At 38.5% G+C, this 15,068-nt stretch overlaps 1 protein-coding gene across 3 annotated transcripts in view; it reads right to left on the minus strand.

The window, feature by feature from the left end:
* Positions 1–15,068, minus strand: part of NR2C2 (nuclear receptor subfamily 2 group C member 2) — a 49,433-nt gene that overhangs the window by 26,026 nt on the left and 8,339 nt on the right. Inside the window, exons 2-3 of one of the 3 annotated variants that reach the window (XM_080914387.1) lie at positions 10,342–10,425; positions 200–239 (exon numbers count right to left, since the gene is read on the minus strand). The exons of 1 other annotated variant lie outside the window; for it this stretch is intronic. The gene's annotated coding sequence lies outside the window, so the exon portion shown is untranslated. The remainder of the gene's footprint in view (positions 1–199; positions 240–10,341; positions 10,426–15,068) is intronic. One more of the 3 variants, XM_080914388.1, reaches the window with a different exon arrangement.

A 15,068-nucleotide genomic window follows, 5' to 3' on the forward strand; every position in this document is an offset into this window, starting at 1 on the left:
AAAGCCAGCTGTAAAATTCTCTTTTATGACAACTTTTAACAGAAAATCTTTCGCAACACTGCAAGTGATGGATGACAAACGGAACCAGCACAGCCCTGAAAATTACTGGGAGCAGCATTTATGGAACCTCCTAGATTTAGGCAGAACCAAGTTGGGCAAAGTTTACCATGGACACAAAGGTCTTATACTTAGTACCTACCAAAGACGAGGATCAATGTGCTGAGTGGTCACCTGGGTACCTGAAATAAGAAGACAGTATTTTCCTAGATTAAAAGTATATCATGAACCAATATCATACAAAGGTGGCATGTTTTCCACACCCTAAAATATATTTTCCTAATTTGTTCTGTGAGGCCAATATTCTCAACATCTTATAAGATGTCATGAAAATTATCTAACAAATATAGATGTAAAAAACTCAACAAAGCAAGTAAAATGAACTCAGTAGCATGCCAAAGTGCAGCTTATCAAAGGAACGCAAGACTGGTTCAGTGCACAAAAATCACAGCAATAGCTGCAAGATCACGTCAATGGACAAAACAGACAGGAAGCACTTGACAAACCTAACATCCTTTGATGATTTAAAAGAAGAAAAAAATCTAAAAACCAAAAACCCACTGAAATGAGAAAAGCACTCAATCTGATAAAGGTAGAGGACAAACGCTTTCCCCAAGATAAGAAACCAGGCCAGAGGTGTTTTCACTACTGTGAGAATGTTCTGGAACTGCTAGCTGAGAAACTAGGTGGAGAGAGAAGAAAACTTAAAGGGGGGGGGGGGTGAAGGGGAAGAAAAAAAGAGAGAAAGAAAAAAGGAAGGAAAGACAAGGGAAGCAGGTATATACCATGATTGTAAAAACAAAATTTTAAGATGCATATTAAATATTATTACATGAAAATCTTACAGAACCCACAAAAATGTAGAGTTTCAAGGTTGCAGGTACAAAATAAACTATTTCTATACACTAGCCATAGCAATCTGAAAACAAAATTAAGAAAAGCTCACTGATGATATAACATAAAAAAGAACAGAACATGAGAGTAAGTTTAACAAGTATAAACAATCCAGGTGTGATGGCTCGGGCATGTGACCCCAGAAACTTTAAGCAGTAGATTGCTGTTTGAGGACAACCAGACATGCATAAGGCAGTTTGGACTAGAGTGAGAACTTGTTCTTCTCCACCGTACCCCCACTCCCCAAGAAGGCAAGAAAAGAAAAAGAAAACAAATCCCCAGGAAATACCATTGAAATAATTAAAACAGCCTAAGTGGAAGGACATCTGTGTTCACAGACCAAAACACAATGCTAATAGGCACTGCTTCCTAAACTGATAGAATCAATGTCATCTGTGAAAACCCAGGTGTTCTTTTCTTTCCATGTATTATTGATCTGCTGGTCCCAAAATCCATGTAAAATGCAAGGAATCCAGAACAAAACAATCCATTCTTTTCTGTCTTGGGAGACAGGATATCATGTATGCCAGGCTAGCTTCAAGCCCATTATGTAGCCAAAGATAATTTTGAATGTCTGATCTTTCTGCTTCCACCTTCCACATACTGGGAATACAGATGGATACTTTGTATAAATTAGGCAAGCCCTCTACCAAATGAGCTACATTCCACACCCCCTATTCTCAACCTGGGTTCTAGTTACATGAAAACATTCTCTCTGTGATAATTCATTGAGTTTTACAATCAATAGAAAAAAATATATGTATAGATCACTAACAATTAAAATTTACATATAAATTGCACTATAAAATTTGTCTTTTAAATAACCAAGAGTATTCAAAAATATTTTATAGAGACCTAAGAAAGATTTTCAAACCATAAAACTACAGCAACCATTGGGCCTATGTCATACTTGAACTTGAGCTTGGCTATAAGAGTCTTGTTTTCAAGCTTTGCAGTCTGGTCCAAATATAGGCTATACTCTCTGGAATCTGGCTTCTTTACCTGTATAAGCATATACTTGCCAAGTTCATGTCTCCTTATTTCAGAAGCACAAGGCTACAGATATAGCACAATAATACAGTGCCTGCCTAGCACACACAAAAGCCCTAAATGCAATCACATTTATAAAAGAAGATCAAAGGACTCTACCTGGGTTAGATGGGGATGCATACTGGCAATGGATTCAGTATTAAATTAAGATTAAGTGAATAGCTTCAAGCACCCTTGGGAGTCAGTTTGTAGGGATGCTCAATTCTGGAAGTGATAAGGCTATAGTAGTCTAGACTCCTGAGGCTTGGCAAGCAAAAAACAGAAACAAGTAAGGTAAGTGGCCACAGAAATATAGTCCTCAAAGACACATTCCCAAGACCTAACTCCTGCAACAACCCACCACTTCCCACCAACATCATTATGACTCCATCAAGGGATGAATCCATTTGTCAGGTCTGTGCCTTCATTATGTAACTGTCTCATGAAATGCTACTGATGCATTTTTCCATCCTACTAAGTTGACATTCAAAGCCAAACACTGCAATGTTATCAGAAGCAGCATAAAATTGTCTTACTTAAAGGTGAAATCATAACAGGACCTCTAAGAAATGCTTACAAGTGTCTGAATTTAGAAACTAGCATTATAAATAAACCTGGGAATATACTCTCCTTCCATATGTATATTGGGAACCATTCAGCACAGTGATAAAAACAAAACACAAAAACACCAGCTATACTTTCACCTAGTCTAAGCCCCTGCTTTCTGTTTTTCCCTGCATGCTATTTCAGTGCTAGCTGAGTCTGTGCCTTAGCCCTGGTTATCTTCTACTTCCTTCAACTTCTCAGCTTGCAGAGGACAGATTCAATTAATGCTCAAGTATAACCACTAGCTAACAAGGTAACATTCAGGTTTTGTGTTATACCTTGGGTAGAGTACTTATGCTTTAACAAACTACTAGTATAAAGAACTCTTGGAGCTGAGAGTGTGGCTCAGTGGTAGAACCTTGTCTTCTATGAAAGGTCCCTAGGTTCCAATCCCAATCAATGCTTATTTGGGTGTGGTGGCAGTCAGCTATAATCCCAGCAACCAATGATGCTGTGGGTAGAGAGACTGGACTAAGAAATCTGTGCTATGTAAAAGCATATGCCTTTAATCCCAACACTCAGGAGACAGAGGTAAGTGGATCTGAGTTTAAGGCCAGCCTACTCTACACAGGGAAACCCCATCTTATGGTGGGGTGGGAGGAGACTGTACTGACCGGTTTTGTGTCAACTTGACACAAGCTGGAGATATCACAAAGTAAAGAGCCTCCCTTGAGGAAATGCCTCCATGAGATCCAGCTGGAAGACATTTTCTCAACTAGTGATCAAAGGGGTGGGGGTGGGGGACTTGTGAGTAGTACCATCCATGGGCTAGTAGTCTTGGGTTCTATAAGTAAGCAAGCTGAGCAAGCCAGGGGAAGCAAGTCAGTAAGTATCATTCCTTCATGACTTCTGCATCCACTCCTGCTTCCTACCCTGTGTAGAGTTCCTATCCTGACTTCCTTTGGTAATGAATGGCAATGAAGTGTAAGCTGAATAAACCTTTTTCTCCCCAACTTGCATCTTGGTCATGATGTTTGTGCAGAAATAGAAACCCTAACTAAGACAAGAGACTCTGTCTTCCATCAAAAAACAAATCAAGGATCCCATGAAACTATGTGTAAGGTTGGTTATGAAGGTGTACAGGTGTGCTTGGACACAGACCTTTTCATGGTTTGCAGCTTAAGACTAAAAGGATATAAAAGGATAAAGGACGCTGTTGAACTGCACTTCTTTAGGGTCATCTTTGCTATCTCCATAATCTAAATAAAGCCCTGTTTCTGTGCCCTGGCTTTAATGTCCCTCAAACTGGCTTGTCTCTAGTAGGCTCCACAGTCCTAGATACTGGCACTCTTCACAGGGCATTATCCCATCTGCTCAGTGACCTAAGAACAGGAATACTTGACTATTTCTCTTCTGAGCACACAGTGAATGCTTAGTGAATGATCAATGCTATCTTAGGGAAAGAATAAGAAATCTCTGTTTTGCAGCCTTGAATTTGGACTTTGCTTAGATCTTCTGTCTGCTAATTAGGCATCGTGTAGGCACAGCTCAGTGACTCCCTTGGAAGTTTATTACACAAACCAAGGATATGGATGGCTTCTCAAAATGTAAGTTAAGATTTTCTCACATTTTTCTGTCACTGCACAGCACTGCCTCCCACACAGTCATCTGCTGAAAAACAAACATCTAGGTTGAGGAACATCTGCACAACATGGAGTCTACTTGCAGATAACAAAAGTTCTAAATTTAAATTGCAACATTTCCACAGAGCAAAACAGTTCAAACATAGTGCTGAAAAAATGGCAAATAAACCTAATATGTTACAAATCTCAATCAGGAACTTCTGTATTCTTAACATCCAGGGGAAATAATGAACAATGCAAATTCATAAAGGACTCCAGTCGGTCTAGGCTAAAAAGAACCATATTCTTTTGTATCTGTTTCAATAACCATAGCATTTGGGTCACTGGGCAGTTGGTGACCCCTCTGTGTTGAAGTTTTCGACACCTGTGTAGCAGGTTTCATCAGAGGGGACCTGATAAGCTCCTGGACTGTAAAGCCTGCCTCTGTTTTAGTTTGGGGTTTCTACTGCTGTGATAAACACCATAACCAAAAACAACTTAGAAAAGAAATTGTTTATTTCACCTTATACCTCACATGCTGCTTACTGGCTGGTTTCTCAAGGCTATCTCAGTCTGTATTCTTATATACCCCAGAACCACCTGCCTAGGGGGTGACACCACACACAATGGGCTGGGCCCACCCATATCAATCATTAATCAAAAAAATGTGCCACCAGCTTGCCTACAGACCATTCTTATAGAGGTATTTTCTTAACTGTGGCTCCTCATCTTGACAAAAATTAACCAGGACAATTCCTTGTGTAACACAGAGGACTGGAAAGTTTTTAGTCCAGCAGATGAGCTAGGCTTTCTTGATGACCTACAAGTTCTGCACTTGAAGCCTTTAAAGGCTCAAATTTAAACAATACAGATGCGTGTATGAAGGCAGAAGGATCATAAGTCCCAGTTCAGCCCGGGTGCCAAAGGAGACCTTGTCTCAAAACTGAAAACAAAGCCAACAACTATATCTCACAACTATGTAAAACAGTGTGATATTTAATTGTAATTTTGCTCATAATCTTTTTTCATAGGCACATTACCTGCCAAAAATAAGCAACAAACTCACCACACTCTCACACTTGTCCCTAAAAAGAAAAAAAGCCTGCTAGTACTTGAGCATAATAGATATGAATTCCTCCAAATACACAACTGGGTTCTAAATTTTACTAACAGCTTTGGAAACAAGTTTCTACTGAAATACAGTGCTTACAGCTCCACTCCCTCTGCCCACTGCCCTGCATATTCACACATACACAACTAGAAGATTTCTTGTGCTACCCCACTGGTTTGCTTTCTTCTCTTCCTCCCACCCCACCATCACGTGTGTGTGTGAACATACAATCACACACACACACACACACACACACACACACACTTACCAGCCTATTGTTCCCAGCAGCTTTACATTTTTTTTCCCTCAGCAACTTCCCAATCTAAATAGTAACCAAATCAGCAAGGGGTTGGTGGATATCCTTCAAACTCTGCTGTGCTGATTTTATTTACCATACCAGACAAGCTGTTTAAAGATGCCCTTTCTGTGACCCTGCTTAGCTGAAGGTCAAGTATCCTATCATTCATTCACTGTAACCAAGGAAGCAAATCAAAGTGTTTCTGCCAGCTAGCTGCTGAAGCAGTCTGTTGACTACCATGAAGACCTACTTCTGGGAAGATGTATGTCATTTTACCAAGGTTTCCCTTCACCTAGACTCCTGTGGCTTTGTTAAACCCTCTCCCTTCCCTTTACAAATCACCTTTGCACAATGTTACTATGAGAACAAACAACTAGAAGCAATTTTAAAACTACATGGCATAGAGAGAAGATTTGAAGAATATGGACAGTCTGCATATAGCATCTTCAACTTCAATATGCCAAAGCTAATATTTCTATAGATATGGAGTCTCTGAAGCACAGACAACAACATATGGTCTGCACTATATTCACCAAGAACAGTGGAATGGACTTGTTTGCTGTCTCGAAGAGCTAAAGTTAACCTATAAGCCCATTTGCCCAAAAACTGATGAGTTTCTGGAATGGTGGGGACTGCTGTCATGTAAGATAAGTGTTTTCACTACACTAAACAAGGCTGGTTGCCCCACCTGCACATCATCTGTGCAGTTTTAGGTACACACAGGCAGAAAGTACACCAGGATATATACTAGCTCCCAATTGGAAATGGCCTTATGGGTTCTGGCTTTATAAGCACCTATGATAACTATTCCCAGTTGTCACCTTGACTATATCTGGAGTGAACTACAATCCAGAAATGGAGGGCACACTTGTGACCCAAATCTTGAAGCTGGAAGACACACATGTCTTTAATCCAGATTTTGAGGCATACTTTTAATCTGGGCCAGACCTTCTGTTGAAGGCCTACAATAAAGATGAAGGAAGGGTTTGTTCTTTGCCTGCTTATACTTACTTGCCAGTACATCTGTTTGAATTTACTTCAGGATCCCAGCTTATAAAGAAGACCAGCTGAAACACAGAGCCTCATGGCACTGAGCAACTACAAGATTCTTGGACTTTCCATCCCCAGCTAGCCACTGTTTGATTAGTTGGACTGCAGCCTGTAAATCATCCCAATAAATTCCATATATATTTCTAAGATATAGCAAAGATCTCCTCATTAAGGATCTGGTGGGAAAGACCACCACCTGCAGAAGCAGAAAATGCCAGCTATTTATAGTTCCATGGAAGATGACAGCCCATCAGATACTCAAGCCATTAGGCCTGTTCTCTAGTGTGGCTCTGCCTCATTTTATGCAAAATTTATCTCACTCTTCCTGTCCATCCATCCACCTCCCCATAACCTAATATTCTTTATGAATTATCTCTTATAATTTATAACAGAGAAAGGTTAGAGTAACTATATGTCCCCCATACTAGGTAATGGGTTGGTAAGGCATGCTATGTTCTACTATACAATATAAGACAGCTAGGAAATTATGTTCTTGCAGTCTATATAGCAAGCTGCAGATAGAATATTCTGTAAAACAGCATTATAGAAACACAAAGTAATACAAACACTGTGGGCAAAACTGAATAAATGTATATTTTAAAAGACCAAAAAACTTATTCATCCAAAAAGCAAATTCTATATTACTGTTTGAGACAGGTCAAACCACACCGCTCTGGCTGGTCTAAAACTGTATCACACTGGCCTCAAACATACCTACTCTTAAATGACTACTATGCCTAGCTCAACAAGCAAAATCTAAGTGCTCATTATAATTCAAGCCAATGTATAGGACCCAGGAACACAACAGTAAATATAACAAAAGTGTTGGTCTTATTGAACCTTACTTTTTATGTGGTAAAGAGCTAGGTCTGTAGATAATAAACTCGCAGAGAATAATAGCAACCTTAATTGGGGTGGAGGAGGTAGGTAAGGGAATACAGGTGGTGGCCTTCTTATATCTGATTTTCTTTTTACAATTAAAGAACTTCCAATGAAGGTTACCCTTCAAGTCTACATAAAGTACTAAAGTTTGGTACTTTGAATAATCTTATTTTATTATTGTTTAAAAAGTACTTAAAAATCCCTTCAAGCTCTATAAGTTTTACAGGCAAATTCTATGAGTATTACAGAAACACCAATTCCAATGTTACATAAACTAGCAAAAGACAGAAAATGAAGGGCCATCTCTCACAATCTAGCTATAAAGCATTTTCTCAATTAGTGATCAATGGGAGAGAACCCAGTCCACTGTGGGTGGAGCTATCTCTGGGCTGATGGTTCTGGGTTCTGTAAGAAAGCAGCCAGTGCACAGAATCTCTTCATGGCCTCTGCACCGGCTCCTGCCTCAAGAATCCTGTCCTGTGTGAGTTCCTGCCCTGACTTCAATGATAGACAGTGCTGTGTAAGTATAAGCTGAATTAACCCTTTCCTCAATAACTTAGAAACTTAACCATCTCCCAGCCACCCACATTAGTTTGTTATTTTTTGAGATAGCGTCTCTCACTAAACCTAGAGCTCATGGATTCAGCTACATTGCCTAGCCAACAAGACCTCAGGATCCCCCTTTCTTCAACTAACTGTTGCTAGAATTACAGGTATACACTGCCACATCCTGCTGCTTTTTATATGTGGGTATGAGGCATCTGAACTCATGTCAGGCAAAATACACATATACATAAAAATACTCATATATTTAAATTTTTTTAAAGTCTAATAAAATGGAGGGTTACCATAATGAATCACAACACTCAAAACTCTATATAGTTTTATAGCAAAGAAAACATTCTTAAAGGAAAAAAAGACATTGTCTACACTTGATAAGTCAAGAACTAACAGGGCAAAGACATTTTTATAAGCAGAAAGTAAAATAAGATATTAATTAAGACAGAAGGGTAAGGACAGGGTGAAACAGACCTGATTCAAGAGTCTACTATGTTTGCTGTTTCAAGTCTATAGTAATATTGGCCTAAAATCATGTGATAATATATGTATTACTTTTGACAAGGACATGAGAATGTATCTGTCTAGTTCCTAACAGAGCAAGCAGAGAAATACATTTAATTCATAAGACTTAGGCAATCCAAGACTCAGAAACCTGACCCTGGAGGGATGTCTGCTTTCTTCCCCACTGAGGATATGTCCTTTCTAGTAGTGACTGCTATTTCAGAGCTGCGAGCTCAATTTATACACATTTCCCTACATGGAAACAATGAGTTTTATACAATGAAGATATAAGCCCTGATGATAAAAGAGCAATGAAGGTTGTTAAGATTTAGACTTTCTCCACAGATCTAAGAGGAACTATGAGGGTAGGAATGGTACCTAGGGGTAAACTTTAGCTAGTTTATATGTATGACTCCATGAATGTATACATGAAATTGATATTAATGTTAATTTCTTCTCCTAAAGAATTCATGATGGCCTTTTAGGACTGTGTGCATTCCCATCAAGTCAACCTCAACAAGAAATCCTTACTAAGTGAAAATAAAACTGAATATTTGAAAAAACAAACAATTATTATCAAGATAATTATTCCTGTCATGAATGAAAGCAAAGCAAGCAGTTAAGCCTCACCATTTTCATAGTTTTAATATATTTCTTTAAAAATATATTTCTAGGGGCTAGAGAAATGGCTCAATAGTTAAAAGCATTGGCTGCTCTTCCAGAGGATTAGGGTTCAATTCTTAGCACTCACATGGCAGTTCATAATCATTGTTTTAACTCTAGTTCCTGGGGACTCAATACCTCTTTTGACCTCTGCAAGCACTGTACACATATAGTGCACAGACACAAATTCAGGCAAAACATACATACATTTTACACATGTCTTTTCTTTGGATATCCATTCTTTGGTAAATTTGTAAATTTGTCTTCAGAAATGTAATTCAAAAACGTAAATCTTCATTTCTTCTAAGGGTTTATAGTTGTAGTATAAACTTTATAAAAACTGCAAAGACTATGTCAGAATCCCATTTTGCTGCAATAAGCTCTTGGCTAACAACTTGTTTTGTGGCATGGTTTCTCATCTATAAAATGATAACAGTAACCAACCTCAAAAGTTTATCAGAGTTATCCTTGCAAAGGGTCTGGTTTACTGGATATTTAAGTATGCTATTAATGATGATAGAATAATGACACTTTTCAAGGTCTGGCCCTGACTATACCCCTCTACACCTAATGTTGCCTGCAGGCACCAAGCTGTTTTATGCCTTGATCCCTTTTCCTCAGTTTCTCCTCATGTTAACCTCTCTAGAATTTGCCACAAAATTCCTCACTACACTTACCTAGATCTGTCTGATAAATGCTTGTCATTGAAGGGCCATCTAGTGCACACACTGTTACACTTACTGGTACTCCTTAACTGGTGTGATGAATGCCCCTGAGTACAGTGGCAGTGATTAAGCAATCTGGTCTACCAATGTGCAGGAACAAGTATATAAGAAACCAAGACACAGCCTTAGAGTTAAGATTACTGCACAATAAGAATAAGATTGTTGACTTGAGGCTGAGATACAATTCCAAGCCATCTTATTGTACACAACCACCCCACCATGCAGATGATCTTACTAACAGCTGCTCTTGTCATTTTTATTTGTATTTACTGTCAGCACCCTGCTTTAGATTTGAATCATGTGCTGACTTCCTTGGGACTGTTTTGAAAACCACAGAGCATACTGATTTCTACCCTTTCAAAAGCAAGGGTGCCAGCTATTGTGCTAGCCCCTGTCACTCACCTCAGCCACCTGCTGGGTCCCCACTCTGTGCTGAACCAGCCCCTCCATATTTGTAGCCATGGTGAAGCAAGATCATTAGAGAACCTGTTTGGAAAAATGCAGCAACTTCTATCAGGTGTGGAAAACCAGGCTACTTGAAAATTATCACTCATCAGAATTCATCTTTGATACTGTCTTACAAGGACCATGCCTTCCATAGGAAACAAAGCCAGCAGGGTAATTAAATCTAGATATGCCATAAAATTAATGTACCAACTTTTGTAGAAACATTTCAATTGGGAAATTTCTCTTAGCAGATATAAATGCAGAGGAATAGGGGACTTATCAGATCTTGGTTTAACCTCTCAGAGAGGTGGAAACTTCACATACCTTTTTGTCACAGTACACTGAGTAAAATGGTGGCTATCTGAGAAAACCATGAAGTAACTTTGGGCAGAATACTAGCTTGCTAGATTGCTATCAACTAACCTTTTATTACTAGTGGCAATATGAGAAGCAAGACCATATCCAGATTACACACCTCATTTACAAGCCGAAAGACAAACAATACACCAACAAAGAGAGACAAAGAATATGCTGACTAGGTACTCTTCAATTTATTAATATATATTTGAGACAGGGTCTCACTAATAAAAAAAATATATTGATGCCATCATTTGCAAAATTTGAGGAAGATCATCTAAATGTCTGATAGCCTCCTAGGTCAGAGTCACTTAAACACAGTCACTGCTGACCCTCCATCTCTTCTGGTCACAAACAAGACAGTTCCGTGAGTATCCCCTAGACACTTTTTAAAAGCCAGGATTTCTTTGGGACGATTCATTATCTGGATAGGTCCCAGGCTAAACAGGAAAACAAGCTCTAGCAGAATTATGTTTAATTTGCATATAACTGTACAATGTTACTGTACAATATATCTATGCATAATATACACAGATAAACAATTAGTTCATTTGTTTGCTTAAACTATTATATAATGAATAGTTTCACAAAGCACCTTTTTATAGCATTCCTACTTATGAGGCACAGCTCTCCAAGCTTTTTAACTGTGGCCATTTTCTGTATTTTTCTACGCACTATTAGGTAACTGATTCTATAACTTTAATTTCCATTTAGATTGTTTCACTGCCTACATGAGTGGTAAATGAAGTGTGAGACTGTGGTTGACGACATGAAAAGACTATAAGCACAGGTACTGCACCAACAGGGACAGGATACCAGGTCACAGGTAACAGTGATTCACCTCCATAGAATATGGCCAGGCAAGAGCTATAGGGGCTAGTCTTCTCACTCTAAAGCCTTTTCTTCCAGGGTATATGGGACTGAGGAACAAATCTAGACTCTATCACATGCTTTGTTCTTGCTATGATTTGGTTCCAACTTAGAGAAACAGAAAAAGAAAGGAAAGCAACATTTAAGATATGCAGACAAGTAAGCTGTAACACAGCTACATGTGTGAGGTCTAGACTTGCACTCTTCTACAAAGAAAATAATGATAACCAGTAGGTAGCATATGGCAAGAAATAAATCCAGACAAACAGCCACAACTAATAATTTTATAACTATGAAACATAATAAGTGCTTCTGCTGCTAACTGTAGTTTAAGTAAAAATATTTAAGTATTTAAGTAAATATAAATTTTTAAATAAATATAATAAAGCATTTAAGTAAAAATAGATGACTCTAAATACACTCGAACACTGGTAGAGAATTATTCCTGAATAATATAGAAACAGTAGAACATTCTTTCAAAGACCTATTCTTTAATGGGGGTTCCTAAAAATATTCCATAGATAACTGCCTGAATTTCAAGTTTAGTAACTCAGAAAACTTATTGCAATGGTCCATTTTTATGGGCTTATTTTTGCTTTTGTTTTATATTGTTAAGGACCAAATTCACAACTTTAAACCTGCTAGGAAAGCACTCTATCACCAAACTGTACCCCTACCATGAACCACTTTAAATCTGCAGGGACAATCAACTTAAGATAGTTATGAGTAGGGCTGGAGAGATGATGGCTCAGTGGTTAAGCGCACTGACTGTTCTTCCAGAGATTCTGAGTTCAATTCCCAGCAACTACATGGTGGCTCACAACCATCTGTAATGGGATCCAATGTCCTCTTCTGGTGACAGTAATAGTGTACTCATATACAGATAGTTATGAGTCTCAAAATAATTCTAATAACCACGTGTATAAATATTAAGCTAAGAAATAGTCTGTTAAGCTTTAAAAAGCTAAGCATTCTGGATACTATTTGTGTAAGTATATACATTTGTAAATGTCTTCACCTATTCTTTAGCATGTCTTGATGAATAGCAGTATGATACTAATGCTGAGTGGATCAATATTTTGGAAGTTTGTATTACTTTTTTTACTTATTAGGGGGAGCATGTGTATGTGGTGATACACATATGAAGAGGGCAAATGCAGTTAATTCTTTTTTTCTGCCTTTACAAGGGTTCTAAAGATTGAACTCATACCACCAGACTTGTAAGCACTTACCCCAAGCCATCTCCCAGCCCTGGTAGCCTGCTAAATGTTTTAAGGACATTTTGTCCTACCCTAGGGTTTAAGATATCATGGTACATATTTTATTATATAAATGCTAAATAATGTTATCATTCACTTTTTAAGCTCTTAATTCATGTGCCCATTAGTTTTTTGAGTGAGATGAGTCAGGCACAGACATAAATTTTCCAGCACCACGTACTGAGTCACTCTTCTTTCATCACTGATCTGTAATGTCATCTCTGCCATCATAACTCAGGTTTCCTTCTGAGTATAGATATAATGGCAGGATTTATATTCCACCACTGGCTATTTATCTTTCCGTTTGCTACCACCATTACTTCACCAGCACAACTTTATAGGCCTTGCCCACTTCTGAACCATCTCTTGAATTCCTGAAATTCTTGATGTCAATGTATGCCTCTGAGACAAAGTAAGAACAAGCAGAGAAACTGCAGACAACCATGATTCAACAGAAAGACTTTCATTCAACTAGAGCAGTTTGAGTTAGAGGGAGTTTCAAAACTGCATTTAACCATGTTTAAAAAATGTGTTATAAACCAAATCCTATTCTTGTGTAAAAAGGAAGGAAGGAAGGAAGGAAGGAAGGAAGGAAGGAAGGAAGGAAGGAAGAAAGAAAGAAAGAAAGAAAGAAAGAAAGAAAGAGAAGGAAAGAAGGAAGCTTCTCCTTATGGGACATCACAATGTAAAAAATAAAGTAAAACCAGCTCACAAGACATGTCAGGAAACAGAGCTGTGAGGTACCTTTAACTAGGTACTCCTGAAATAAAAAGAATGTGGGCAAGACTCTTTCACCACTATACAACCACAGGACATCCCACAGACACAAAAGTCACAAGGGAGAGGGAGATCAGAGCCTTTGGAACGAAGTATGGGTTATTAGTTTTAAATTAGAGGGCATCTCCCTTCCCAAAATGACAAGCTCCAAAGAACAGTGGTAGCTGGAAATTCAGTCACTAAGTTCATAACTGAAATCTAGAAACAACAAAACTAAAACCTATTACTACAGAAATAAACTTTTAGGGACCTGGGAGAACTAGATGTGTGGCTCATTGAAAGAGATGAGAAATGTCAAAGACATGGATTTTTATCAAAAGCATCAAAAAGAAAAGGCCTTCTTGGCTTGTGGAGGTGAGCTTAGCAACACCAAAAGTAACTAACAGCTGGTGTTGTATTAATAAGCATTGTGGACAGAATACAGCTAGTCCTGGCTATAGAAACCCAAAGATGACTCATTCAGCTAATAATCTTCAAATTGTACCCAGAGTTACGTTGATGGGTGAGAACCCAACTAATTGCCAAATGAGCTATCAAGATGCATGCATAAGTAAAAAATGTGGTAAGTCTCAAATAGCCCACCAACTCTTATTAAGTAACTGCTATGACCAGACAATAATCGAAAGGTTGAGAATTAACAAAATAAGGGAAAGTCCTTTGTCTCTGATGAACCTGATGAACTTTAATGGCTATGATGAGTATCCCAAGGAGAAGTAACTACTTCTGCTGGGGAGCTAATGACATCTTAAAGAGGAGTTAGTAAGATGCCTCCTGGGTAAAAGCACTTGTCCTCAAGCCTGACAGCCTGAGTTAGATCCCCTGGATACACATGGTAAAAGGAAAGAATCTACTTCAAGTTGTTCTCCACATCTATGTTTAAACTAGGTTTTAAGAATTTATCAAAGGAAGGACAGTTCCTAAGAAACTAGCAAGTCTGGCAGAGAATTGAGTTATTTGAGGAACAGCAACTGATATGCCAAAAACTATGGGAGAGGTCACAGGCTGACACTGGATGCTGGGGAGCCATCAATAGCTTTAACATGATCATATCTGATCTTCAACAAAAGAAACTTTTTTAATAGCAGGGTGGAGGTGACAGGAAAAAGAATACTGCAGACAAAAGCCAGTAAAGAATCCATGACAACAGTAAGAAATAAAGGTAAATCCTTACAATGAATTTGAAATAACAAGTTATCCTGAGCAGTACATGACAGCAGGACACAGTGAGTAAAAATACAGTGAGCGGTACAGACCACAGGGTAGCAAGAGCACAAATGAACTCTTCCAGACTCACAGAAGACTGACAGCTGAGGAGACCCTTTCTTCAGTTAAGCAGGCGGATTAAACCCTAACACAGCCAGTCAGGCTCTTGAGAACAACAGGTCTCTCTCTCAGGGGCCAGGGAGGATAAGATGTGCC

Source organism: Micromys minutus (assembly GCF_963924665.1).
Source record: "Micromys minutus genome assembly, chromosome: 3".
In the NCBI taxonomy this organism is placed as follows: domain Eukaryota; kingdom Metazoa; phylum Chordata; class Mammalia; order Rodentia; family Muridae; genus Micromys; species Micromys minutus.